At 34.8% G+C, this 27,287-nt stretch overlaps 1 pseudogene; it reads right to left on the reverse strand.

The window, feature by feature from the left end:
- Window positions 1-3,719: 3,719 nt before the first annotated feature.
- The window catches only part of LOC121997209, a 35,239-nt pseudogene continuing 11,671 nt past the window's right edge, over window positions 3,720-27,287 (reverse strand).

Consider the following 27,287-nt stretch of genomic DNA (forward strand, 5'->3'; position numbering starts at 1 on the left):
AGACACCTTGTAAGCATCTACCATTAATGCCCAGAAGGTATTCCTAAGAAAGACATTTAACGCATACCTGATGACGTCACGATTTTCCACCTTTTGACCAATTGCGTGGAGACCATTGAGAAGGTCTTGGATGTGTGCGTGTAGTTAGCTCAACATCTCACTCTCCTGCATTTTTATATTATACAATTTATTTAGAATTAAGTCCCGTTTGCTTACCTTAGTGTCGGAAGTTCCTTGGTGCAGCTCGATCAACTTTTCCCACAACCCCTTTGCGCTTGAAAATGGGCTGACTCGGTTCAATTCTTCTTTGGTTATGCCACATTGTAGAGTACATGTTGCTTGGGTGTTGGCCTCAATTTTCTTCATCAGACTTGTGTCCCAGTTCTCACATGGTACTGGTTTTCCAGCGTCGTCGAGTGGAAGTGCTAGATCGGTCTGGATGATTATCCACATCTCGACTTGCGTCTTGAGGTGGTACTCCATTCAACCCTTCCAGTAGCCGAAGTCTTCGTCGGAGAATAGTGGAGGGTGCGTAGTGTTATAAGCTTCTTGGTGGGCCATTGAAAAAGAGCTCTTGCACAACAAAAAAAAAAATAGAAACTTATCCCAACACTAGGTCTTGGCTTAATAGTATGGAATAAAGTATTAACCAAATAAACGAACTCAAGTAGTGTTGCACCAGATTCGAGAAAAAAGAAAACTCGATTGTCATAAAACTGATCGAAAAGAGGCAACTATATTGATTCTGATCGACTCAGAGAAATTTAAAAACTAATAACATGGAAAATTACTTGAATGGTGGTTTCACCGATTCGAAGCATCCCCACTTTGATACCAATTGTGGGATCGAGACGTGCTGGGGGAGGGGGTGAATAGCACTCGTGGTTCGGAGCAATGGCACAAGTTGGTTTTACTTGGTTCAGAACCTATGACAACTCCTACTCCAAGGCCTACACTCGTTGAGTGTTTATTTTGGGAAATTCACTATCAATCCGTCAAATTACAAAGACAAGTACAATTTACAGTGAAAATAGATTAAGTGCTATAACTGAAATTATACCGATGACTTAGAGAGTTGAGGATGCAACCACTCGATCGTCAGGGCAGCATTACCACCTCATGGACTTGTCTTTGGAGCAGCGCACAATAGGAAGATCAAAAAGAATACATTGTGTTTGATACACTACTCGAAGAGCAATTAAAAAACTGTTGAAGGCGCTTCAAACTCACTGAAGGCGCCGGTTCGTGATTTATCCGGCGTAGTATCGAGGCTAATTTTCTCAAGGTGCGAAACTTATGCGGTGAGGCTTATGACTCTAAAGAAGGTACCTTCCATCCCTTGACCAGGCGCCTTGAGGCCCTGGAGAGAGCCCCTCCTGCTCCCGCCTCTTGTGAAGCTTTGACTAAAACACCAGGCGCCTCCCAGCCCAAGGCACCTCGGGAGGCCCTGTTCATCCGAGCATTTCCTTGTGCATCGCCCTTCTTACAAGGCATATTAGTCCACGAGCAAAATGTACACTGTAAAACAAAGTTAGAACAATAAAATACGAATAATAAAGTAGTTGACAGTCTTCAGACTATCCGGTTCTGATTTTCAGATTTCTTGGAAACCCTAGGTCAAATCGACGCCTACTGTTCCCTTAACGGGGAACACGTCCTCACTTACTCCTCTCAAGAGAAATTATCTTTTACCAAATCGGTTATTCAGACCGTCTGGACTTTTGTTTAGCATCCGAGACTTCAGGACTTCATGTTGAACGCCCGCTTCACGACTCATCCAGACTTCCAGTTGGTCCGTGACCACTAGGATTTTCACCTAGAGTCCCCGACTCTAGGATTTCGCCCAAAGTGCTCAACTCGCCAAGACTTCGCCTAGTCCCCTGGATCAGGACTCCGTTGCCTAACTGCAGCTAAGACTTTCCACCTGCATATAGTCCACTAGGACTTTTGCCTAAGACAACTTAGGACTTTCCTGCAAGCTCGGTCACACTTGCTAGATAACAAGACAACTTAACTTTGAACCCCTTTTACATTATCAAAATATAGGTTTTATCGTCCGGTGCTTCCTGCACCAACAGCTGATCCCCCTTGACTTCCCCCACCCAATCGCCCACAGGGAATTTTATTTTCTGATAGGAAGGTTGAAACGGGCGTCCTGAATTCATTTAGGGTCAGCCGACCCAAAATGATAGTATAGGCAAAGGGTGCGTCCATAACTATGAAAGTCGATCGACGCGTCCTTATTAGGGGCTCCTCCCCCAAGGATATGACTAACTTTATTTTGCTGAGCGGATGGACCTCATTGCATGTGAATCCACATAAAGAAGTCGCCATGGGTTGAAGTCGCTCGAATCTATTTCCAACAGCTCAAATGTTTGTTTAAAGATGATATTGACGGAGCTGTCTGTATCAATGAAAGTACAATAAATGTTATAATTGGCTATAATAGCTATAATTATTAAAACATCATGGGGACTTCCACCCCTTCTAGGTCTCTAGGCCCGAAGTTGATTTTAGGGCAGACTGTCTGCTTTGTACTACAGCCGACCGCATGAATTTCTAAGCGACGAGCGTGTGACTTTATCGCTTGGTTAGAATCTCCATCGGTTGGACCCCTAGTGATCATGCCAATATCGTCCCGAGCGGCACTATTGCGATTCTCCTCCTGTTGAATTGGGAGCTCTGGTTGAACTCAAGCGGGAGCTTGTACCTGGTCTGCTGGTGGTGGGAGCGTCCCTTGACGTCGCTAGGCCTCTCGCCAGCCTCTTTTAGGCAAGCCATTCAGTATTGATAAGGGTGATGGTTAGGTGACGGGGAGCATCGACGAAATCTTTGATTGTTGTTCTGACGATCTTCCATATTATAACAATCCTGGGTGTCGTGAGCAGTTGATCGGTGATATGTGCACCGCCATCGTGGAGCTCTCCGAGGGGGCTCGGGATATCATTCTTACTCGACCTCCATATGTTGTATGGCCTGGGGCCGTAGTTCTTGATGATGAGGCTGAGGACGCATTTGGGATCCCCCAGGTGGAGGAGCGGATAACGTTCGGTGCTCGGGCACAATGTAGCCAAGTTAGTACTCGGATGATAGAATTCCTTTATTAGATAAGGATTGATTCTCAAGACTCATTCTTTTGAGGATTAAATATCCTCCCATCTAGAAAATCGCTCAATACATGATTTATCTCTTTAACTCACCGTGAAACCAGCAACGAGGAATGCTCAGGGCGAACAAAATCATGGTCATTCCGATTCTCATACGAATGAGACAAGCACAGGAAGGGGAAGTGCAGACAAGGTGGGTCAGCGTCCACTAGGGTCTCAGTTGGAAAGGGTGAAGTGGAGGATCCGCATCACTAACGTTCGCTCCTCTCACTTTAATTGAATTCAATAGGACGTGAGTGACTCGGTAAGGCATCTTCCCGTGTCTTTTTCATTGCAAGGCAAAAACCATGCTATCAAACATATGATGAATGAGTGATATATTCTCCCAGCATTAACTAGTTGTTTAGTTTAATAACACCTGCATGGAAAAGTTCAGTCTCACTGTTTCGGCTTGGCATGTACGAGACGCTAGTTAGAAAAGTCAAAAGAAATAATGCTCCAATCTTCACATAAGAATTCAAGGAAATAAATCAAACTCAACAAGGATATCAACTGCAGATTACTTAGTTTTAACATAGCCTGATCATATCGCCCTTCAAAATGAGTAATCTCTTGAGCAAATGAACATCTATCAATCAAGTTTTAGAATTACAGAGAAAGCTGTGAGATAATATCTTGAATGTGTGGCAAATCAAAATTTGACTGGAAAAACTCCCTGAAGTCTATTTTTTCATTTTAGACAAAACAAAAAGATTTCCAAGTTACATATGAAAGAAACCAATATGGTAAGAAGCAAGTAATCACAAGGTTATTCTGGCGCCAAGCTCTTATAAAGCAAATAAACTGCAGCGACTTTTTTAGAAATTCTTGTAAGTTTAGTTGTTTGATACAGAAAGCTCTTTTTCTGTTGTAGACAGGATCACCTTCTTGGGCTGCATTTAGAACAAGATGAATCATTTCCTCCACAAATATGTGACTAAAAGGGTATAATGGGCAGCTACACTCACCGCAACCAACTCATTCTCATGCTTTGGTATGAACGCAGTGTCTACTTTTCCATTTCTAAAGTCCTGTTTTATAAAAATATGCATATGTGAGAACCCTTGTATTTGGTTATGTTGGACAAAATATGTTTCACTACACAATTCATAATTTTAGTACCTCAATATCAAGAATCAACTTATGGTACTCGATAGTGGTGGGTACTCCTGTTCAGAAAAAAAAAAAAAAATCAGTTACTAGAAACATATATGGCAAAGAAAAAATCCCATGAAACACAATAGTTGACATTTTTTCCTATTCTCATGCAAATATGCAATGCTGTCTAATCACGGTTTGTTTGGAACCCATTGTCCATGAAAAACATCTGTCATACTAGAAACATACATAAAAAGTAACACATTACTTAACAAGCTTTTCCTATTTCTCATGCAAATATGCAATGTCGGCTTACACTAAAGATTCTGTAACCATGGTTTGTTTGGAACCAATGGTCCATGAAAACAACTCTTATACCATATGAAAATAGATTTCAAAAGTTTGAACTCCAACTTTCACATCTTTGGAAAAATAAGAAATGAAATCCCATATGTTGTGGTGTTTATGGCATTCCCTTTGAGTTTTACTGCATGCAAGTCCAATGATCAGTGGTTTGTTGGTAAGAAAGTAATCTGCTATCGTGAGTTGGGAATTACAAATCTTACCTTTTTTTAGTGAATGCCAAAATTAACGTTTGCCACTCCAAAGAAAAAGAATAAGGTTTTCTTTTGTTTCAATAGGTAATTAAAACAAAGGTATATCATCAAAATTTGCCTATTCCAAGCATATCATTTCATCATCTTATCAGTATGCTGTTGGATGTCAAGGAAATAACAGCTAGAAATGTAAATATAGATAACTAGAAAAGATTGGTGGAAAACATTTTTCTCATTTGAAATAAAAAATAAAATGTGAAACTAAATCATTCACAGACACAAGAAATTTGTTGTGTATTTTATATCACATATTGTAACAGATTGGTGTCCTCACATGATGAAAGGCAACAATTCAATGAGTTTATTGACTTTTTGATTCAGAGTGGTTCACCAACCTGTGATAATGGTGTCACTCAGGGCTCTTTTCATTCGTTCTATTGCTCTCTCCCTGGTTGGCGCCCAAACAATGAGCTGATTCAAAAAGAAACCAAACAGTAAGAACTTCGGGAAGATACAATATGAACAATCCTTGTAAAAATGAGAAAGGACCCAGGAGCCAAGTAAACATCACAACAGAACCAATGACTACAACCTTAACAAAATAATTTTAAAAATTAATAACACCTTCCCAAGTAGGGAGTCGTAGCTTGGGGGAACCATGTAACCTGGTAAACATGACTGTCCATTCTCACAAATGGTCCTCCAGATGGCAAGTATGATGTGATTTTCCCTACAATTTGCATGAGATCATTGAGAAACATTTTTAGAATACAACAATTCAATGTAAACGGTTCAAATCTCAATAGTTCACAGTTTGGTTTTAACAAATAAAAGTAGGGTTTGAAACACTACTGGACTCCAGAAAAATTGAATGGAGTGCAGCTACAAGGTTGTGGCATGAGAAGGTGAAAAAATTGAAGAGCTTGTCGCAGACTATTACCATACTTCCTAAGTTCTACTTTCAATTTATTCACTGAAGTTTTTAAAAACAAAATTAAGAATCAAGGAACAAGAGAGTACCAGGTCCAGGACGAAATCCTTTGAAAGCATCTTCTGCATTAATGCGGCACTCAATTGAATGCCCTCTAAGAACAATATCTTCCTGAGTATTAAGCATACTAAAATATGTTATGATCTCAATTAAATGAGTTCAATAAACTATTATAAGATGTATCACACCTGTTTGTGGGTCAACCTTTCTCCAAGAGCCACACGTATTTGTTCCTCGATCAAGTCAGTTGAAGAAATCATTTCTGTGACAGGATGTTCTACCTGGTTTTGGTTGAAATGCCATTTTAATCATAACCTTCCAGGTTTCAGAAACTAGCACATTGCAAAAAAAAATTGTAAATACCTGTATCCTGGTGTTCATCTCCATGAAATAGAAAGAACCTCTTTCGTCCAAGAGAAATTCAACAGTTCCGACACCAATATAACCTATAGATGCAGCAGCTGCTACAGCTGCATCACCCATAGCTTTACGTAGTTCTGAAGTCAAAGCAGGTGAAGGAGCTTCCTCCAGAAGTTTCTGGTTTCTCCTCTATCAAGTCATTTTAGTGTACAAAATTTAATCCTCTGAAAATTTTTTCTGTAGGCTACTTGGTACTCACAAAATAAAAATCCAATAATTAAGGAACAAAAAAGTGTCCAGTAGTCATCAAAATCCACAATTTTCCAATGACGTCATTGTTGGTTTACTCACTAATTGAACACAGACACACCAACCATATGCCAGCATAATCAGCATGCAATTCTACCGCCTAAATATTTGTCACGTGACCCAAAGGGAAATTGCCACATTCAACTATAACATCACCAAGGTAATACAAAAAGCATGGAACACAAAAGACTGCAACTGTGCAGTCTAACATTTTACCACTTGATCCAACTTGAGCATTGGACGATCTCACAATAAACAGGTCAATGAAGCAAGGTTTAAAATTTTGGGTCATGCCAAAGTTTTGATCTTGGAATGGAACAATAAGGGTTCAGGTTCGGTATTGTATCGTACCAATACCGTACTTTAAAAAAATATATATTAATGTATATTAATTAAAAAAATATTTTTATTAATATTTGATTGCTGTAAATGAATGTTCACTATTGATTTTATATTTCAGGTGTTTATTGTTGAGTTCATATTTTAATATTTTCTCGATGTCTATTAAATTTTGCAAAAAATATAGCAAGGTATAAATCCAATATTTTTATTATTGTTGGATATGCTAAAATAGTCATAACAACACAACTTGAAGTTTTATTGTAGACACATTGAATCCGAGTTCTTACATGTCATGAAGATGGATCTTTGGCTTTAAATTGTTACAAATTTAGAGATTTTATGACTATGGATATTGTTTATGTTTATTTTATATAAATGCATAGTGAACTCAAATTCTCACAACTTCAAATTATTCTTATAAATATAATTTTTAATATATTTTTGTATTTAAAAATATTTAAAATTATAAATCTGGTTTAAGAATGTAGATAACATTAAATTTTGTATCATGCAGTAAGAGACTATAGTATCATGGTTTTGACTTATTAATAAAAGGTATACACTATCGATTTATATAATAATTCTTACACAAATGTGTATTTACTCTATATATTTTTATTAAAAAATATTTTTATATAAATTTTATATTAGCTTTATATAAGTTTTCAACTGTTGAACAACTTTTAACATTGTTAGACAAAAGCAAATAAATACATTTTTCTTTAAAAAATTCATATATCTATGTATAAAATTTCAGACTGTAATTTTGATTTATGACGGGAACGATACGATTTCGATATCGTATCATACCAATAAAGTTTCAATACATTTTTAAATATAAAATATATTAATTAAAAATAATATTATAATATTTGATTACTATAACTATTTACTATTATGTTAAATTAATATTTTAAAAATTAGTATTGAATAAAAGTTAATTTAGAATTAACTAAAGTATAGACATGATGATTACAATTAAGTAGACTTAAATTTAATTTAATTTAATTTAATCTGCTTAATGTTTTTCCATGTATTTAAGGAGGAAAAGAATAAGAAAATAAATTAATATAGGGAAAAAAAGGATTTTTTTGTCCGTGTATTTAAGGTGGAAAGGAATAAAAAAAATACGAGGAAGGAGAAAGAATTAAGAGAAAAAAAATAACCATTAAAAAATAAAAAAAAATAAATTAACAATTTAAAAATAAATTTTAAATTAAAAAAAAACAACAGCCTCATACGACCGCAGTCCGAGCCTCGTGTGGCCACCACACTCTCGCGCGAGGCCTCGCATAACGTGGGGCCTCCGCGGGTGGTCCCTAGCAAGGCCTCGCGCGGCCACAAGGTCTCACGCGATTGTGCTAGTGTCAATGTCGATGTCATGTTAGTCGATGGGTGGAACGATAATTCTACCTATGTGGCTATGTCGACCCGTATGATACAAGATTTAAAATTATGGATATATCATTAACTCAAATTAAAATTTATACATCATAACATATCACCTTGTGTTATGGTCCCGAGTGCAGGATCGAGTCACAGGTCGAGATCTAGATCCGTACTTAGTCATGCAACACGTAAGGGGGAGGGAGGGCGAAAAGACTCGTCCTAAACAGAGTCCAAATTTTCTTCCTCCCTTTATTAATAATAACACTCCTTATATAATGAGTCAAACATGACATGATTCAGAAAATGACAACCCATAAAGGAAACAAGGAATCAAAAATAGAAAAGCTAATTAGGACATTATTTATTTCTATTATAACAGTAATTAAATTAGGTCATTATTATTTGTTTTCTACTAATTAGGCAATAGCTAATTTATTTCTACTATAGCAGTAGCTAATTCATCGGACACTTCAATCCAAAACAGGTAGGGGTGTAATCGAGCTGAGCCAAGCCGAGCCGAACTCTTGAATGTTTGAGTTTGACTCGTTTATAATCAAGCTGAGCTCGAGATTTATTTAACGAATATATTCATGGCTCACGAGCTTATTCGAGCTTTTATCGAACCTAAACAAACTTAATAAATATAAATTATAAATTTAAATACTAATTAAAAATTAAATTATATATTTAGAAAAAATTATAATATTTTTATTAAAATTTATAATTTTATTCTAATAAATAAATTTAATATATTTGTCTATATATTTCATGAGTAGAGTGTAAAATCTATAAATTCAATATCAAACTATAATATTTTTATTTAAAAGTTAATTCATGAGCTTAACGAACATATTCACGAACTAACGAGCCGAATATTGTGAAGCTTGAGCTTGGTTTGTTTATCTTAACAAGCCTCATTAAACGAGCTTTTATCGAATTGAGCTTCGAATAGTTCATGAGCGGCTTGGTTCATTTACACTATTAAAAATAGGCGCCTACACTTGTACCGGTGCAATAGGACTCATCACAGTTAAAATAGAGGCCCTTGGCTCTCCATTCTGCCATCTCAACGTGGGTCAGACACTTGAAGATTGAAGCGGCTGGAGTCTCCTTGCTGATGTCCCCCGTTGTTTTAGTCTTCGCCAAAGGAGGACCTCCACTGCTAGTGTTGAGCTTGGTTGTGGTCCTGCCTCAATTCATGTGTAGCAATCACCCGCCTTGATGGAATCACTGCTTCCGTTTTAATGGTCTGGTCATATTCATTACAATGCCCATTTTTTCAGGCTTCTACAATTCGATATCGATACGGAGATCTTCGACTAGCCTTGCAGTGAACAAGTCAACCTATTGTTGTGGTCGGAGGTTCAAGGTCCGAGCGAGGTGGGACTGGAACTGCCGCTGGTAGTCTTCTACCGAGCCTGTCTGCTTCAGATTTGCTGGCTCTCCCAGAGGGTTGTTTCTCATAGGCAACCCAAAGAGGATATGTCAATGGTTTTTGAATTGCTTCCAAGTCATATCTGACTCTTCCTGTTCCATTTGATCAAACCAAAGTTGGCCTTCCCCTACCAAGTGGAAGGCAGCAAGGCTAACTTTATTGACTTCTGTGGTCCTTTGTTGACAAAGAATTTTTCGCACCTTTTAATCTAACCCAGTGGATCCCCTTCTCCAAAATAGATGGGGAACTCCATCTTCAAGTACCGCGGAACCATGGTGCCGCTGATTGGCAGTTTAGGTCTGACCTCCGAGGCTTTGGAAGGGCCACACTCCACGCTAGTAGCGCTGTTTGCGGTGGGCACCGACCATTGTCTTATCTTTTAAACAGTACGGGATAACTCGACCATCTGCTCCTCTAATCCTTGCTGGCCAGAGGTAATCTGCTCCATAAAAACTTGCTGTTGCGAGGTCAATTTTTTCATGAAGGCATCAAGTTTGGATGTGATAGGATCTGTGTCACCCATGATCGGCTCTGATACCAAGTTGTTATGGTTCCGAGTGCAAGATCAAGTCACGGGCCGAGATCCGAATCCGTACTTGGTCATGCAACACGTAAGGGGGAAGGGAGGGGGGAAAGACTCGTTCTAGACAAAGTCCAAATTACTCAAATTTTCTTCCTCCCTTTATTAATAATAACGGTCCTGATATAAGGAGTCAAACATGACACAATTCATGAAAGACCAACCAACCCATAAAAGAAACAAGGAATCAAAAATAGAAAAGCTAATTAGGTCATTATTTATTTCTACTATACCAGTAGTTAAATTAGGTCATTATTTATTTTCTAGTAATTACGCAATAGCTAATTTATTTCTACTATAGCAGTAGCTAATTAGGTATTAGCTAATTTGCTTCCGACTATAGCGGCGTCCACCTCGACATCCACATCACCTTCTTACTGCTAAAAAGAGTATCCTGATTCAGAAAAACATCGGTTCTTGCAACATCCTTATAAGATCCCTATAATTCTCTAACACTAAAATAAAATAATTATCCTATGACATGTAATATTGATATCAATTTCTCTATATGTCCATCAACATGTTTGGATTTACCACTAGAAGTTGGACTTGGACCAGTACCACTAGAATCGGAACTAGTACATATATAGGATAAGGATAAACATTCCCCGAACTCTAGTATAATGGATCACCATATGATGCATCTAGCTCCATCATCATCATCTTAGGTTATATATGTGTAACCTTACTCATATGTCCAAGGCTCCACTCCTGGAGACGAGGGAACATAGATTTCGCAACTACCCACTACATCGCCACTACATCACCTCTATGAATCCTTGACTATTATTCTTTTGAACTTCTTGTTGGACTGCAGTGTCAAAAGGTGATGATGTTTCTTTGCTCTCATTATGTTCTTACTCATCAATTACATTAAATGGATTTTCACCAATCCTCAATTCCATTGAGCTTTTCTTTTTTTATCTTTCTTCGCAGTAATGATTGTAGGAGCTTTGATTTTACCTTTATCTATGGACTTTGGTTGCAATTGGGGTTTGGATGTCCGAGAATGTTTGGGTTGAGATTCAAAAACTCTCGAAGTTTCATCATGATCTTCCTCATCAACATCTCTAGCTTACACTTTTAATTTGTTGAGTAACAAGTTTAGATGTTCGTAGCGAATCACCGCTTTATCAAGTAATAGATTCTCAACTTGTGCTACACCAATCCATCACTAGATCTCAATTTGGACAAATTCAATATCAAATGGGTCACTCTTATTTTTCATTCTCTTCTTTTATGACTCTTAGTTGAAGATGGATATTATAATGAACATATGCCATTTTCTCCAAGCGACAATAAGAAAGAGGATTTCGCAATATGTGAGAGAATTCGTAAAGTAACCTTTTTCAAATTCGAGATCGAGCCTCTGAATTGTAATCACCACTCAATTGTAAGATAAATAAGAATTAAATTAAAATTATATTCATATGTGTTAACAACAATGAGTAATAGATTATGTTATTTTTACAAGCATCCATTTTATCCATTTTATATTTACATGACATTGCAAAAAATGATCGCCAAAAGAGTCATATGCCTCTTGAGATAATCCACTTTTATTGATAACCTCAACAACTAATTCTATCTCTTTGTAGTCTTGATATTATATTTTTTTGAGTCCCTAACATATTGTCATTTATGGTAAGATTATATTGATATTGATATATAGAATGGAGATAATAGCCTAAAATAATTAAGCATACATAATTATAATTATAGTAATATTGAAAATTCTTTATTATTAAAAAAATACACTACTAAATAAATATGTTTTCCCATTTAATTGTCTATCTTCCTATAAACGTATCAACATAATGTTGATACTTGGTTGATGATCAGAAGTTTCTTAATTTCCTTTTTGTTTCATGATTTATGTGGTAAATATTGCTCATTTACGCATCTAGTCCTAAAATCTAATAGATATAATAAATTTTTGTACCTCCCTACCTTCACGTGCTAGAGTAACGAGATTTTCTAATCCTCAAAAGCGAACAGTCTTCCATCCGACAGTGTTCTAAAAAGCGCCCTAGGCGGCCGTCTAGGCGCTACCTAGGCGCTCGGCGGCCGGCAACTGCACCGGAAAGGTGCTGGCCGGCCAACCTAAGCGGCTGGGCCGCCTAGGCGAGCACTGGGCGCCGCTGGTCGCCGCATCACGGGACACGGGATGCGTCCGCCACTGCCGGACGTGTTCCCGAATGCGTCCGCCGCAGCCAAACCCGTCGTCGGAAGCTTCCAGCAGCACTAGTGGAGCCAGGGTCGCGTCCAACGCAGGATGCGACGCTGACGCTATTGATGCCGCCGGAAGCCTCCGGCGAAGCTTCCGGTGCCGCCGGAAGCCTCCGGCGAAGCTTCCGGTGCCGCCGGAAGCCTCCGGCGACAGGTCCAGCGGCGCGCGACAGCAGACGCGTCCCGCGCGTCATTTACTGAGTTCGCGTTTTTTCTTTTTTCTTTTCCTTTTTTTTAAAATTTTTAATTATTTATTTAATTAAACAATTTCTCACTTAAATAGGATAATTTCAATAGGCTTTTATACCCCTAATTAAATTATCCCAACAAACTAAATAAAAAATATATTTAAAATTTAAATCTTTTTTATAAATTTTATTAATTATTTATACTCTAATAATATTATATTTAAAATTTAAAAACTAGGATTAACTATTATTAATTAATTTATAATATTTTAGGTATAAATTAAAAAATTCTAATAAATCTTATTAATCCATATAAATCATATTTATATTCATAATTTTATATTTAAAATTTTTAAAAAATCCTAATAAAATTTATTAATTTATTTATATTCTAATAATATTATATTTAAAATTTAAAAATTCTAATAACTATTATTAATTAATTTATATTTTGATATTTTATATTTAAAATTAATAAATCTAATAAATCTTATTAATCCGAGGAATCCGCCTAGCGGCGCCTAATTCCCGCCTAGGCGCTAGGCGCTGGTCTAGCGCCCGATTAGCGCCTAGCGAAATTTAGAACCTTGCTAGTGACAAAATCTCCTCGTTAACAAATTTCCTCATTAATCCTTGAACCCAATGATTATTATTATAAAGGAATTTTGTTAACGACCGACCTTTTTTCACTTCCTTTTTTACTATATTAAGTTTATTGATATTTATCATCATTATAATGGATACAGTGTGTTGTACATAGTATCCAAAATAATGTTCAATGTTCTTGCTTTAATAAACCTCTAGTCCTCTTGAAGTTTTACTATTGTCTGTAATGACTTACGCTATATGTTCTACACTATCTATGAAGTGATATATGTAAAATGCATCATGATATTCTTACATCAATAGATTTATGAAATATCACCTTCTTATTGCAGTATAGCTGATAGTTAATAATGTTCATCCGTGTAGACCTTGTCCAACTTTCACACATCAACGTGGTCGTATATAGGTCTTATTGCTTCTTGCATAATAGGATCTAAATCTTGATTTTCTTCACTAATTCATCTAAATATAGGCTAGCAATTTCATATGCGGTCGAGGTTTAATATAAGGGATTTTTTAAATGTTAGACACTACACTACGATAGTATGTATTGTTTGTTGCATTAGGGAATTCAAATGAAATGATAAAAAATTTTAGCAATACTTTAGGATATGTACTTCTCCCTTGTATAGGCATTATTAATGCTAGTAGAATAATATTAGCAATATCCACTACATGCCTTAGTCTCATAGAAGGAATGAAACGACCTATATCATCTTGTGTTGAAGTAACACGTCCTCTCGGGATGGTCTAGTGGCTAGTGCATGAGGTGCTGTCAACTTAAAGTCTAGGGTTCGAATCTTGACATAACCGAGGTAAATGCCTCCCTCATGCGTCAGTCATTATTCCAAGGGCTAATAGTCATCCGTGATTTAACTCTTCCGTGTTGGCCCTTGGACGGATTGACAGGGGCACAAGGGACGAGCGTAGAAGCCTTTTGCCAACTTGTGTTGAAGTAACACGAACACTTGCACTTCTCCCCAATGTTGTTGCAGTAGTTGAGCCACTCAACTAACACCAATTGAACAAGTTCCACTACTGCCAACTATATCACTACTATATTGCTTATGTTGCTCATACTCATAATGAGTTCGAGAGGTGCTAAAAGCTACTAAAAGTTCTTTGTCATTCGAAATACCTTCATCACAACCTTCAAATTTCTCATAGACAAGCTTTCTAAAGGCTCGTCTATCAAAAATTTCAGTTGTTGTACTTTAATTCTTTTACGCTATCAAGTTCCTCTTTCATTGCATAACGGATCCTTGAAAAACTTTTAGACACTTAGAAACATATGGATATCCACTAGCAAGATATTATTCTAAACTTGTGACCCCACAACTACATCCAATCATATTACAATGCAAACATTGTCAATAAAATCGATTCTCAAGTCAAAGTGTAGAACTCTAAGTTGGATCATAAGATTGTTATTTTAATGTCATTTGTCTACCATGCATCATTTAAAAGCCAGTGTCAAAAAGATCAAATCATTTATAACAAAAAATATAATAAATATTCACAATTTATAACATTGACAAAACTAACATAAGAAATATTAGCCTATTCATAAAAATCATAAAATAACAAGAATATCTCATTTTAACAAAAATATTAAATAAATAGAATAAATATCTTTATACAAAAATATTATTTAACATTTTGAACCATTAAAATAACAAAAAATTATCTAAGGTTTGTTATACTTACAAATATGTTAATAAAACAAAGAGTAATCGCAAATATAACTAGTGGATATCAACATGACAATAAGAAAACATAAATTAATATCAAGAGAAATTACAAAAATATTAAATAAACACTAAGTTATAACACAACTTTGACATTATTTTCTAGTCTTAGGTTGGATAAGAATAAATATAATAGGAAAACTAATAATCTAATATTTGAAACATGGAACATAGGAATTCTTACTGGTAAATCAATGGAGGAAGTAGATATGATGATTATGAGAAGAATTAGTATTTTATGTGTACAAGAGATAAAATGGATAGGCGAGAAGACAAAGATGATAGAGAACTCGGGTTTTAAGTTATGGTACACTGGAAATAGTAAAGCAAGAAATGGAGTGGGTATTATTGTAGATAGTTTGTTAAAGGATGAAGTTGTAAGAGTAGTTAGAAAAGGGGATAGAATTATAGCCCTTAAGATAATAGTGGCGAAAGAAACCATGAACATAATTAGCGTATATGCACCACAAGTAGGATTAGATGAAGCTACCAAATCAATGTTTTGGGAGGACTTAGATGAAGTATTATAAAATATTCCACCAAATGAAATGATTTTAATAGGCGGTGATCTAAATGGGTATGTCGAAGTGAAAAATGAGGAATATAAGAGAGTACATGGGAGTTATGGGTTTGAAACGAGAAATGAGAAAGGGAAAACTATATTAGATTTTGCAATAGCATATGACCTTATATTAGCTAATACATTTTTTAAGAAAAAAGAAAAACACTTAGTTACATTCAAAAGTGAGAATAATAAATCGCAAATTGACTTTCTTATGGTTAGGAAGAAGGATAGAAAGATTTGTAAAGATTGCAAAGTCATCCCTGGAGAAAGCTTAACTACCCAACATAGGATAGTAGTGTTGGATATACCGCTTCAAACATAGTATCAATAGAAAGAAAATATATACAATTCGTAGAATTAAGTGGTGAAAGTTAAAGGATGGAAAGCAAAATATATTTAAGGAGAAAGTAGAAGTACAAGCATTAGGTGAAATATACAATGACTCTAATACAACATGGGATAAGATGGTATCAAAGTTGAAAATAGTAGCTAAAAGTGTACTCGGTGAGTCAAAGGGACATGCACCACTAAGTAAAGAATCTTGGTGGTGGAATGAGAAAATACAAGAGAAAGTGAAGCAAAAACGAATAGCTTATAAGGAATTATATATTTATAAGAACGAGGAAAACTTAAAAAGATATGCAATAGCCAAGAAAGAAACTAAGAAACTAGTGAGTGAAGCAAAAAAATGAAACTTTTGAACGGTTATATCAAAAATTGGATACAAAAGAAGGGGAAAGAGACATTTATAAAATAGCTAAAGTGAGAGAATGGAAAATAAGAGATCTTAGCCAAATAAAATGTATTAAAGATGAAAGTAATAGGGTATTAGTAAACGATGAAGAAATAAAAGAGCGGTGGAAGAGATATTTTCATCAACTTTTTAATGACGGTTTAGGTGACCAACTTAACTTAAGTAATTTAAGTAGGTCAAATGAACATAGAAATTTTAATTTTTATCGTAGAATTCAAACTTCAAAAGTAAAATAAACTTTAAATGAGATGCACAATGGAAAAGCCGTTGAATCAAATGATATTCCGATAGAGGTATGGAAGTGCTTAGGGAAACAAGGTATTGAATGATTTACAAAATTATTTAACATGATATTGAAAACGAAAAAAAATGTCTGATCAATGGAGGATAAGTACTCTAGTTCTCTTATAGAAGAACAAGGGAGACATACAAAATTGTGCAAACTATAGGGGTATTAAACTAATGAGTCATACTATAAAACTTTGGGAAAAAGTAATAGAAAAAAATTAAGGAGCAAAAAATTAATTTGAGTTCATGCCTAGAAGGTCGACAATAGAAACTATACATCTTCTTAGATAATTAATTGAAAAATATCGGGAGCAAAAACAAGATCTACACACGATATTCATTGACTTAAAAAAAACTTATGATATAGTCCCAAGAGAAATTATATGGAGAATTTTAGAAAAGAGATATTTAGCGTAACATATATTGAACTAATTAAGGATATGTATGTGGATATAACAACCAGAGTAAAGACTTCAGGTGGAGTAACTGAAGCATTTCCAATAAAGATAGAGTTACATCAAGAATCAACTCTAAGTCCCTATCTTTTTACACTAATTATGGACGAACTCACTAGGCACATTCAAGACACAGTACCGTGGTGCATATTGTTTGCAGATGATATTATTTTGGTAGATAAAACACATGAAGGAGTAAATACTAAACTAGAATCTTGCAAGGAACCACTAGAAGGGAAAGATTTTAAGCTTAGTAGATTAAAGACAGAATATATGAAATTTAAGTTTAGCAATATTAGAAGTAATGAAACAATTGTTAAGATAGGTGAGAACGAGTTGCTCGAACCGAGAGATTTAAATATTTAGGATCATTTTTGCAAAATGATGGAGGGATTGAGAGAGATGTCTTACATAGAATACAAGCAGGATTGGTGAAATGGAGGGGAGTGTTGAGTGTTTTATGTGACCATAAAGTACCTCTTAAACTTATAGGTAAGCTCTATAAAACCGCAGTTAGACCAACTATGTTATATGGAATTGAATGTTGAGCTATGACTCGAGCACATAAGCAGAAGATGAGAGTTGCAGAGATGAAGATGTTAAGGTGGATGTGTGGACATATGAGAATGGACAGAATAAAAAATGAAAGCATTAGAAAGAAAGTCAAAGTTGCATCTATTAAGGAAAAACTCCGAGAGGCACGTTTAAGATGGTACAAGCATGTACTTAGACGACCAATAAATGCTCCAGTTAGACGATGTGAAACTATAATAAACATATATATCAAACGAGGAAGAGGAAGACCAAAAAGACTTGGTTAGCAACAATAAAATAAGATAAAATTTATTTAAATATAGATGATGATATAATAGGAGATAGAGCTCAATGACGTAAAATGATTCATACAGCCGACCCCACCTAATGGGAAAAGACTTGGTCGTTGTTGTTGTATATAATTAATTTTTAAAAGATATGAAATTATTTCTTGAAATAATTGATTTTAAAATATTAAATAATTCTGCAATTATCTATTTTTTTCAAAATTAAACCTAAAATTATAAAATTACTTGTAAAGTTTAAAAAATTATTTTAAAAACTATTTATCATTGTTTAAAACAAATTGAAAGGTTTTTAATCATTTTTTTAATATAATTACAAAATTTAAAAAATTTTAATTTATTTGAAATATTTAAAATTATGTTTGAGAATTTTTAGAATATTTTAAATTTACAATCATTTTTTAACATGGATTACAAAATAAAATTACTTTATAAATATTTTTAAATTTATTTAAATGATTTAAAATAATTTTTGATATTTAAAAATGTATAAACCTCTAGAAAATTTAGAAGTGCATTTTAAATTTAAAATTAAATTTAAGTTTATTCAATTATAATTAAATAAAATTTATTTTAAATTAATTGTATATAATTGGTTCCAACTAAAATTCCAAATAATTTTAAAATTAATTTATTTATCTTATTATAATCACAAATTTTAATAAAAAATTATACTGTTATATATTATTATCACTAAACTAATATATAATTATTAACAAAAATTAATTAGTATTTTTATTAATTAATAAATATATAAAAAATCAATGAATTAAATTAATTAAAAAGTAATATTTGATTAATTGGTAATAATTAAATTGAATTATATTATTTTTGTATTAATTTTTCTTAAAAATTATTCATTTAATTAATTAAAATAACTGAATTATATGTTAATTAATAATATGATGAGTTAATTTTGGTAAAATTTTTAAATTAAAATATTTTTCTATTTTTTAATTACTAAATTATATATAAACAGTTTAATAATTAATCATAATGTAATAATTTAACTAACTGATAATATATATAAATTATTCCTGTTATATAAATTATATATACCAATTATAATAACTGTTATAATAATTATAATATTGTTATATTACTAATAATAGTTATAGAGTATTATAACTAACCTATGTTATTTCTATATATCATTCTCCCCCTCCTTCTAGGCTCCCAATCCTATGGGAAAAAGGCAATTCGTTCGCCCCCAACGTCCCCGTCAACCCGTTTCTAGGTCAACACGGAGGAGGTAAATCACGAGTGATTACTAACTATTAGTTCAAGTGGCCAAGGCATAGGAGAAGGCATGCACGGACGCGCCTTCTATGCTCCCAATCCTGATCTTATTCTCAATCGTCGCCGATAATTGTCAAAAAAGGCTAGCGTCCGGTGATCGCTTCCTCTCTAGAGGGTAATCATGACTTCATGAGAGGGTGATCTCTCCTCTCTAATCTATATATGACTTGCGTCTTCAAAAAAGAAACTGCAACCACTTGCCTTGAGTTGTTGCTGCTGACTGATGCTCTTCACCGCCATTAGTGCAAGTCAAAGAGCTCTAACATAACAACCATTACATTCTTCCAGGCTTTTGCCTTCCGGAATTTATATTTTAATAATCATATTCATAAACAGAAAATCATAGAGAACATGCAAAAAAAATATCAATACAGCATGCAAAGATAGTAAGGGCAAACACACTAAGGTCACATACAACGTTATCACATTTAGAAAGCCTAGCAAAGATGCGTCAGGAAGACAACTTGAAACTAGCTTTAGGTACTTAGAAATAGATAATATAAAAAATAAATTATTATAATGACACAAGGGCAAGCAAATATTGAACACAAATTGCCTTTATGAGAAACATGGCATATTATCCTCTTCCACATATTTAAGAAAACACAATATTTATCCAAAAGTCAGAAGCTTTAATACGAAGAAATTAAAGACAGACATGAACCATAGTTTAATATATATACCTGAATGCTACAATCACGCTCCCCGAAATGGACAACATTACCATATTTGTCAGCTAGAACCTATGAAGCCATGACAGAGACAGGTTACAATGTAGAAAGATTTAAATGAACTTCCTATATGACATCATGAGCTATTGACCATATCTACATATACATCAAGAGGGAATCAAATATTGGGAAAGGTAAGTCATTGGTGGTATGGAATTGGTTTTTGGATAAACCAAGTTAAACCAAACTTGTTGGGTGAGGCGAAAATTTTAGTATTCAAGTCCAAACCCCAAATGAAATTCTGGAGAGAAAAACCTAAAGCAAAAGTCAACTCAGATTTCTATTTGATTATCTCATTACTATACACTTCTGTTTTCAAGATCAAATAAACACGCAGTTAGAAAACTGAAGGAGTTTGTATTTTAAAAAAATAAGATCATATATTTGAAATCAAGTAAGGCAAGGGTGCAACTTTATCTCTTTTATTAAAGCTGGACTGGATCAAACTTGCAAGTTTTTACTTCAGAACAACAACAATAGCCAAATTTTATCTCACTAGGTAGGATCAGCTATATAGTTTTTACTTCAAAATCTGAACCAAAAATTTCAGGTAAACAAAAATCTCCAAATGTGTGTTAACTCACAAACAAAACAACTCTTTTTCTTGTTAGGTTGTAGTTAATTTAGGTTGGCATTCATAGTGGCGATAGCTGCCCAAACATGGTCCTCTATGACATGATATAGAAGAATAAAAAAAGATGATCTTGTAAATAGTTGGCATATGACCAGAAAGTGGCAAATAAAGAGTTTCTGGCTTAATATTTCGTTAATTATTAGATGGCCAATTCAACATAATGGAAGTTGATACTAAGATGAATGAGTGATTGGCAAAATAATGTTTTCTTTCCACCAATATCACAGATTTGCATGCACATGGAAAAAAATCTCCAAGTTCAGAAGTTAAACTGCAAAGTATTAGAAGCTGCCAGAAGTTATTAACAAAACGTCTAACAAATTTCTGTATACAGTTGCACAAGAAAATTTGAGTGTTTCTCCAACTATCACGCCTTCATTTTCTGGACTAGACAATACATGGATACCTTACCTGAAATTCAATGTGCCTTGGATTTTGGATATATTTCTCCAAATAAACCCCATCATTTCCAAATGCAGCTGCTGCCTCACTCTTAGCTTGCTGGAAATAAGAAATTCTACAGTTTAGAGATCAAATACACTATCATTATGACTGTATGACAATTATGAGGATGTTTTAAACTGGACAATAGTGGTAAAACAGAACTATCCTAATATCAAAAGTTGAAAACACTGTATCTGGTGGTTAGTTCAAAATTAAGACAGTAAACTCAATTAAACATGGAAATATTGTCGCCACTTTCTTTAAGCCCAATGTAAGGTAACTTTAGCCTTACATCAAAATTCATGAACTCAAATATCTTATATTACCCCAAAGGGTATCCAGATTGTCAAAATATAGATCAACTTCAATCATTCTCGTATTTTTCAAATATTAATTGTCCCATGTATTATTTACTTACGCCAGAGTAATAATGAAAAAAAAAATACAAAACCAAAAAGAGAAACTTGCATTTGCATGGTTACTTGATGCATTTTATAGAAAAAGGGAAAAACAGGTATGGTATAGAGTACCTGTAGCAACTTCACAAACTCATCAGGTTCTTTAGCTAATCTCATTCCGCGTCCTCCACCACCAGCAGTTGCCTGAGTGAAAGTGGGAGAGGAAAAAAAAAATATCTTAAATAAAATGCCTTCCAAAAGCCAAGTTAATTTCAAGATGGAAAATTTTTTGATATCTCTGTAGTTGTGGAATTGAATATGTTTGAAACAAGAACTGAGTGCTTTAGGTGTCATGAAGAATGGGCTGAAGAAAAACTGTATACAGATGATCTTAGCTAAATCCAGAAACTAGGTCAGACTAAGTTGGCAAAATCCAAGTTCAAAGATTGTACACCAGCACAAATGTAAAGGCGCATATAGTATAGTATTAAAGAATCCTCCTTAAAGGAAATATCATGGATCTATAAGGTAAATGCAACGAATAATGGTGACAAGAACTAGCACTTTCACTCAATCTCAGAAAAGAAAAAAAGGTACCTTGATCATGACAGGAAAACCAATTTCATGGGCAAGCTTCACAGCCTCCTCTGTTGACTGAATTGCAAAAAAATAGCATTTAGGAATCTAATCACTTGCAGCAGTAACATTCACAATGAAGTGAAAAACTGATGTCTTAGATGTTCTTCTACCTGCAAAAGTCCATCACTTCCTGGTACAGTAGGAACACCAGCTTTCTTCATTGTTTCTCTAGCTGTAGATTTGTCACCCATTACACGAATGCTGTCTGGCTGACAAATTATGAAAAGGTTTGTTAATGTATCACTTATTAGCCAAAATTACATCCATTTGACAATGAATCATTGAGGGGTATGTCTACATCTGTGGGTTTAAATATTGTGCATAGAAACAAGCCAGAGATGAGATGCCCAACTATTAGAAAGATAAGCTTGTGCAAAAAAATTGCTTGTCTAAATTTATAAGAACTAGTTCTGGATGAAACACCTGTGCATTTTTTCAAAGTTGTTTTTAAATCAAGTAATAGCACAAAATTAATCCAAAACCGAAAAAAGTATTTGAGCAAAAGAAAATTATGAATTCCGTCTTTGTTTGTCCAAATGCTACAAGAAGTAAACATCTGGAGGACTCGGGTACAAGTATTTGACAGGGTTGCGGATCCAAATGTCCGACAGGGCTATTCTAAGACTTTTTGCAAAGGACCAATAGAAATATAAGTCTCCAGTAGAAGTGTTAGTGTACAAGTTTATTCATGACTCAATCTATAGGTAAAAGAACAGCTTACATTGGGTCCAATAAAATTGACTCCATGCCCTCTGCACATATCAACAAAACGAGCATTCTCAGCTAAGAAACCATAACCAGGATGCAACATCGTACACCCACGACTAACAGCAGCAGATAAAACATTTTGAATGTGCAAATACCTGTTAAAAATATAAGATTAGACATCTATAGATGTCCAAAAAATCTTCTATTCATGACAAAAGCAACAGGAAAATCCGGAGAAAATTCTGAAAATTCAAACAAAAATAAGCAACACTAGGAAGTAACTTTAGGTTGTTTCAAAGAAATTTCCGTAGCTAATGCTAACAAGAAAAACCAGCACTTACGATTGACTGCTGGGAGCTTCACCAATGCAGACTGCATCATCTGCAAGCCGCACATGTAGAGCATCCCGATCAATAGTAGAGTGAACAGCTACACAAGGTATACCCATTTCATGTGCTGTTCGGATCACTCTGACTGCAATTTCTCCTCTATTGGCCACAAGAATCTTTTCATCCCAGCAAATTTCATTAAGCACTCTTCCATCATTTCTAGATCTCTTGGCCACATAAGATGATGGTCTTCTAGGATAATAAACTTTGCAGAAATTGGCAGCATGTCCCACATTAAAGTTAAATTGTGATCCTTTTATTCCTCCAGCAGGTTGAAAGAACAGTCCCTATAGTAAAAATATGAAGTTGTAAGCAATTCAAATAATAAGCTAAGCCCAACAGGAGTTATGATACCATAACTCCTTCAAAGAGTATCGAGTACTACCAATACATACAAATAATGATAAATGCACATGTTAAGGAAATGTGATGCACAAGAAATAGTAAATGAGAGAAGCAAGAACAGGTTTAATTAAGATCCAAACTAGAACACCTTTTATATGCATAACTAGTTTGGCATTGACCAGGACTGAGTGGAGAAATCTCAGTCCAAGAATACAGCAAGAATCCTGAGAATCCTTGTTAACAAGCAAATTCTTCAGAAGAATCATTTAAGAGAACTTTATCATTAAGATAAAGCATCCTTCTCAGAGATAAATTTTGACTTCTCAGCCAAACTATTTTTAAGATAAAGGATGTTCTCCTTCAGACCAACATGTTATATCAGTAATTCTCATGTTGTCTTTGCTTCTATGCATACGTTTATGATGTTGCAAATTGGTTTTTGTAACTAATTTAGTGAATGGCTATTTCACAAGTAGTTCAGTCTAATCAGAAGAAGGTATGGGCTCAAACATAAGCATGTTTCACAAACGTGAATGCATGAGCGATATCTCATATGTGCAAGCATTAATTCTTGTAGAACCAATATGTGATGTGAAATTGGCCGAAAATAATGGGATTGGTAGATCCAAAAAATGAGTTGCAAACAGAGATCAATTAGTCACAGAAGCAACTTGACAAATTGCACACATTAGTTTCTGCGTGACACATAAAATGAGGGGAACAAAATGGCTCCAACGTGACATTGAAATCTGCATCCAAAAAGTAGTTGCATGCGGCCTCTAGGAATCTGAATCAATAACATGTCTGCCTAATTTTTGAAGGCTGACATCCAACATCACCTTAGAGTTAGGTAGTGCCAATGTAGTGCCTCAGTGCTCGCATTGTCTGTGCACTAGTTTCTGCACCTAAGAAAAAACTCATAACATTGCCTCTCATTTGCACTTAGAACTCAGCGGCATGCGAACCACATGTGCTGGCCTGGTGCTCCATGCTCACACCATGCACACACACCCACATGCTTGAGTTCAGGATGGGGTATTAGAAATTCAATGACTGAAAAATAAAACTACAAGGCGGCAAAGCAGCAGACAACATAGTCAATCTTGTGCATGCACACGCACATTAATCAAACTTGGAGAATGTGCAATGCTTAGTAGTTAGTGAATTTTGCAGAAAATATTCCAAAAATGTCTTTTTTACAGTTTGAGGCCTCCCTTCTCCTAGTGTTCAAATCATTCAATTCTCAAGTTGAAATCTCTCGTCTTGAGCTTTTCTCTACCTCTTATCCTCTTCAAAAATTCCAAGGTTTCAAAAGTTCACCGGAACTCAAATCTCAGAGTGCTACTATTTTGAGTTGAAGGTTATTGTATTTGAGAAACGATTATCAATAAATTATAAGCAGTTAAGCAGGCAATATTGTATTAAAGTGAAAGAGTTCAGCTCTTGCCTCGACCTAAAGAATTTCTTACTTGAAGAGGTAAGCCTACCCAATAGAAGGAATGTTAACATGCTAAGAATTGACCCAATGACTAACAAAAATAATCGATCACAATGGTATCAGAAGTGAGTTTAACAAACATGGGAGGGTGAGATGACTAGTAACTCATGACCCACGTCATCGTAATGATGTTCCACATATTCGAGCCGCCAATTTATTAACAATCTGATTGACTGGACTCCAAATGAATTGGATCGGTTTTGATGGGATTCCCCTGAAAATTTTCCATTTCTGCAAAAGACTAGAAAATTTTTCTAAAGTAAACTCAAGTGAAGGCAACAAAAGATGTTGTCCTATTTAACTACATTGAAGCTCACAGGATTCCTTTTAGAAGATGCTCCCACTATATCTAAAAATGACACACAAGCAAAGGAAGCATGGAACATTTATGCATAAACTTTATCAGTAACGAGTTGAACATCAAACCATACAATAGCTATAACTCTGCAGGCATTGCTCATTTGCTTGACAAGAAATTCAAAGCATAGGATGCCAACAACAATAGCAACCAAGCTTTATCCCACTAGGTGAAGTCGACTATATAAATCCTTTTACATCATTAAACTCTACCTACTATATCATCATCTATACTTAAATAAATTTTATCTTGTTTTATTATTGCTAATCAAGTCTTTTTTGGTCTTCCTCTTCCTCGTTTGATATGTGTGTTTGTCATAGTTTCACATCACCTAACTGGAGCATTTATTGGTCCTCTAAGTACATGTCTATACCATCTTAAACGTGTGTCTCGGAGTTTTCCCTCAATAGATACAACTCCGACTTTCTCTCTAATGCTCTCATTTCTTATTTTTTCCATCCTCGTATGTCCACACATCCACCTTAACATCCTCATCTCTGCAACTTTCATCTTCTGCTCATGTGCTCGAGTCATAGCTCAACATTCAGCTCCATATAACATAGCAAGTAACTGCGATTTTATAGAACTTTCCTTTAAATTTTAGAGGTATTTTACGGTCACATAAAGCATAGGATGCTGCCAACTTAAAGAAATTTATAATAGAAAAATTCTTGGACTTCAAGATGATAGACACAATGTCCCTCGTAAGCCAAAGTCCAAGAGCTGCAAGTGATCATTTAAGATATCCATACTAAAGGTTTGTAAATTTATGACCTATATGGTTGCTATCATCAAGAGGCTACCACCGATGTGAACATACTTCAAAAATCGTCTTAAGTATAAATGCAAAGAGAAGGGACTAAAGGACTTCATCGTCTAATTCCAAATATAGGACACCAAGGCATTCAAACTGAGGGCCAAAGTGAGGCTTTTGATAGAAACACAAGCCACATAACAGGAGCATAAACACAAAAAGATGGGAATGGAGGGCCTCATCATCTGACCCCAAATAGAGGACACTAGCAAATCGAAATTGATGGCCAATGTTAACGTTTCCAATAAAACAAACCCATCTTCTAAAACCAAAATGAAGAGATAGCATGGTAACCTAAACCAAAAAGTCAAAAATAAGATTTAAAATCTCGACTCGTGCCAATATTTCGATCCCAGACCGGAACGATAAGGTTTTGATATCGTATCATACCGTGCCGATACGATTTTGATATTTTTTTTATTTATATATAGTAATTCTTAGATCAATATATTTATTATATATAATTTAAAAATAAGTTGTATATTAATTTTATATAAATTCTTAATTATTGAACAACTTAATATTGATAGAAAAAATAATTAAATATAGTTTTCTTTAAAGAAAATTGATCTATCAATAATTTGAATTAAAATTGATACATCATAATATGTTACGAAAGGGAGCCTTGGCGCAACGGTAAAGTTGTTGTTATGTGACCAAAAGGTCACGGGTTCGAATCCTGGAAACAGCTTCTTGCAAAAAGCAGGGTAAGACTGCGTACAATGGATCCTTCCCCGAGACCCCGCATGACAGGAGCTTCGTGCACTGGGTTGCCCCTTTTTTTTTACATCATAATATGTTACCTTACTAATACCAAAAGCAGTGGCATGAATCAGATGGAAACATTAATTCTTGCAACATTCTGCTTAGGTCAACTCCATAATTATCTAACGTCCAGATTAAATAATCATCCAATGACATGCAATATTAATATTGATTTCTCCACATGTCCATCAACGTATCTCGATTCATTATTGAAAGATAGATTTGAACTGGCACTACTGAAATTGAAATGGGTACAAGTACAGGCACACGATAAGGATAAGGATAAACATACGTCCCCGAGCTCTGGTATGATAGATCACCATATGATGCATCAAAATTATAATAAGAAGGCTGCGAGTATGATAAACTTTGACTAGAATTAATCT

The sequence above is a fragment of the Zingiber officinale genome, chromosome 6A (genome assembly GCF_018446385.1).
Source record: "Zingiber officinale cultivar Zhangliang chromosome 6A, Zo_v1.1, whole genome shotgun sequence".
Taxonomy (NCBI): domain Eukaryota; kingdom Viridiplantae; phylum Streptophyta; class Magnoliopsida; order Zingiberales; family Zingiberaceae; genus Zingiber; species Zingiber officinale.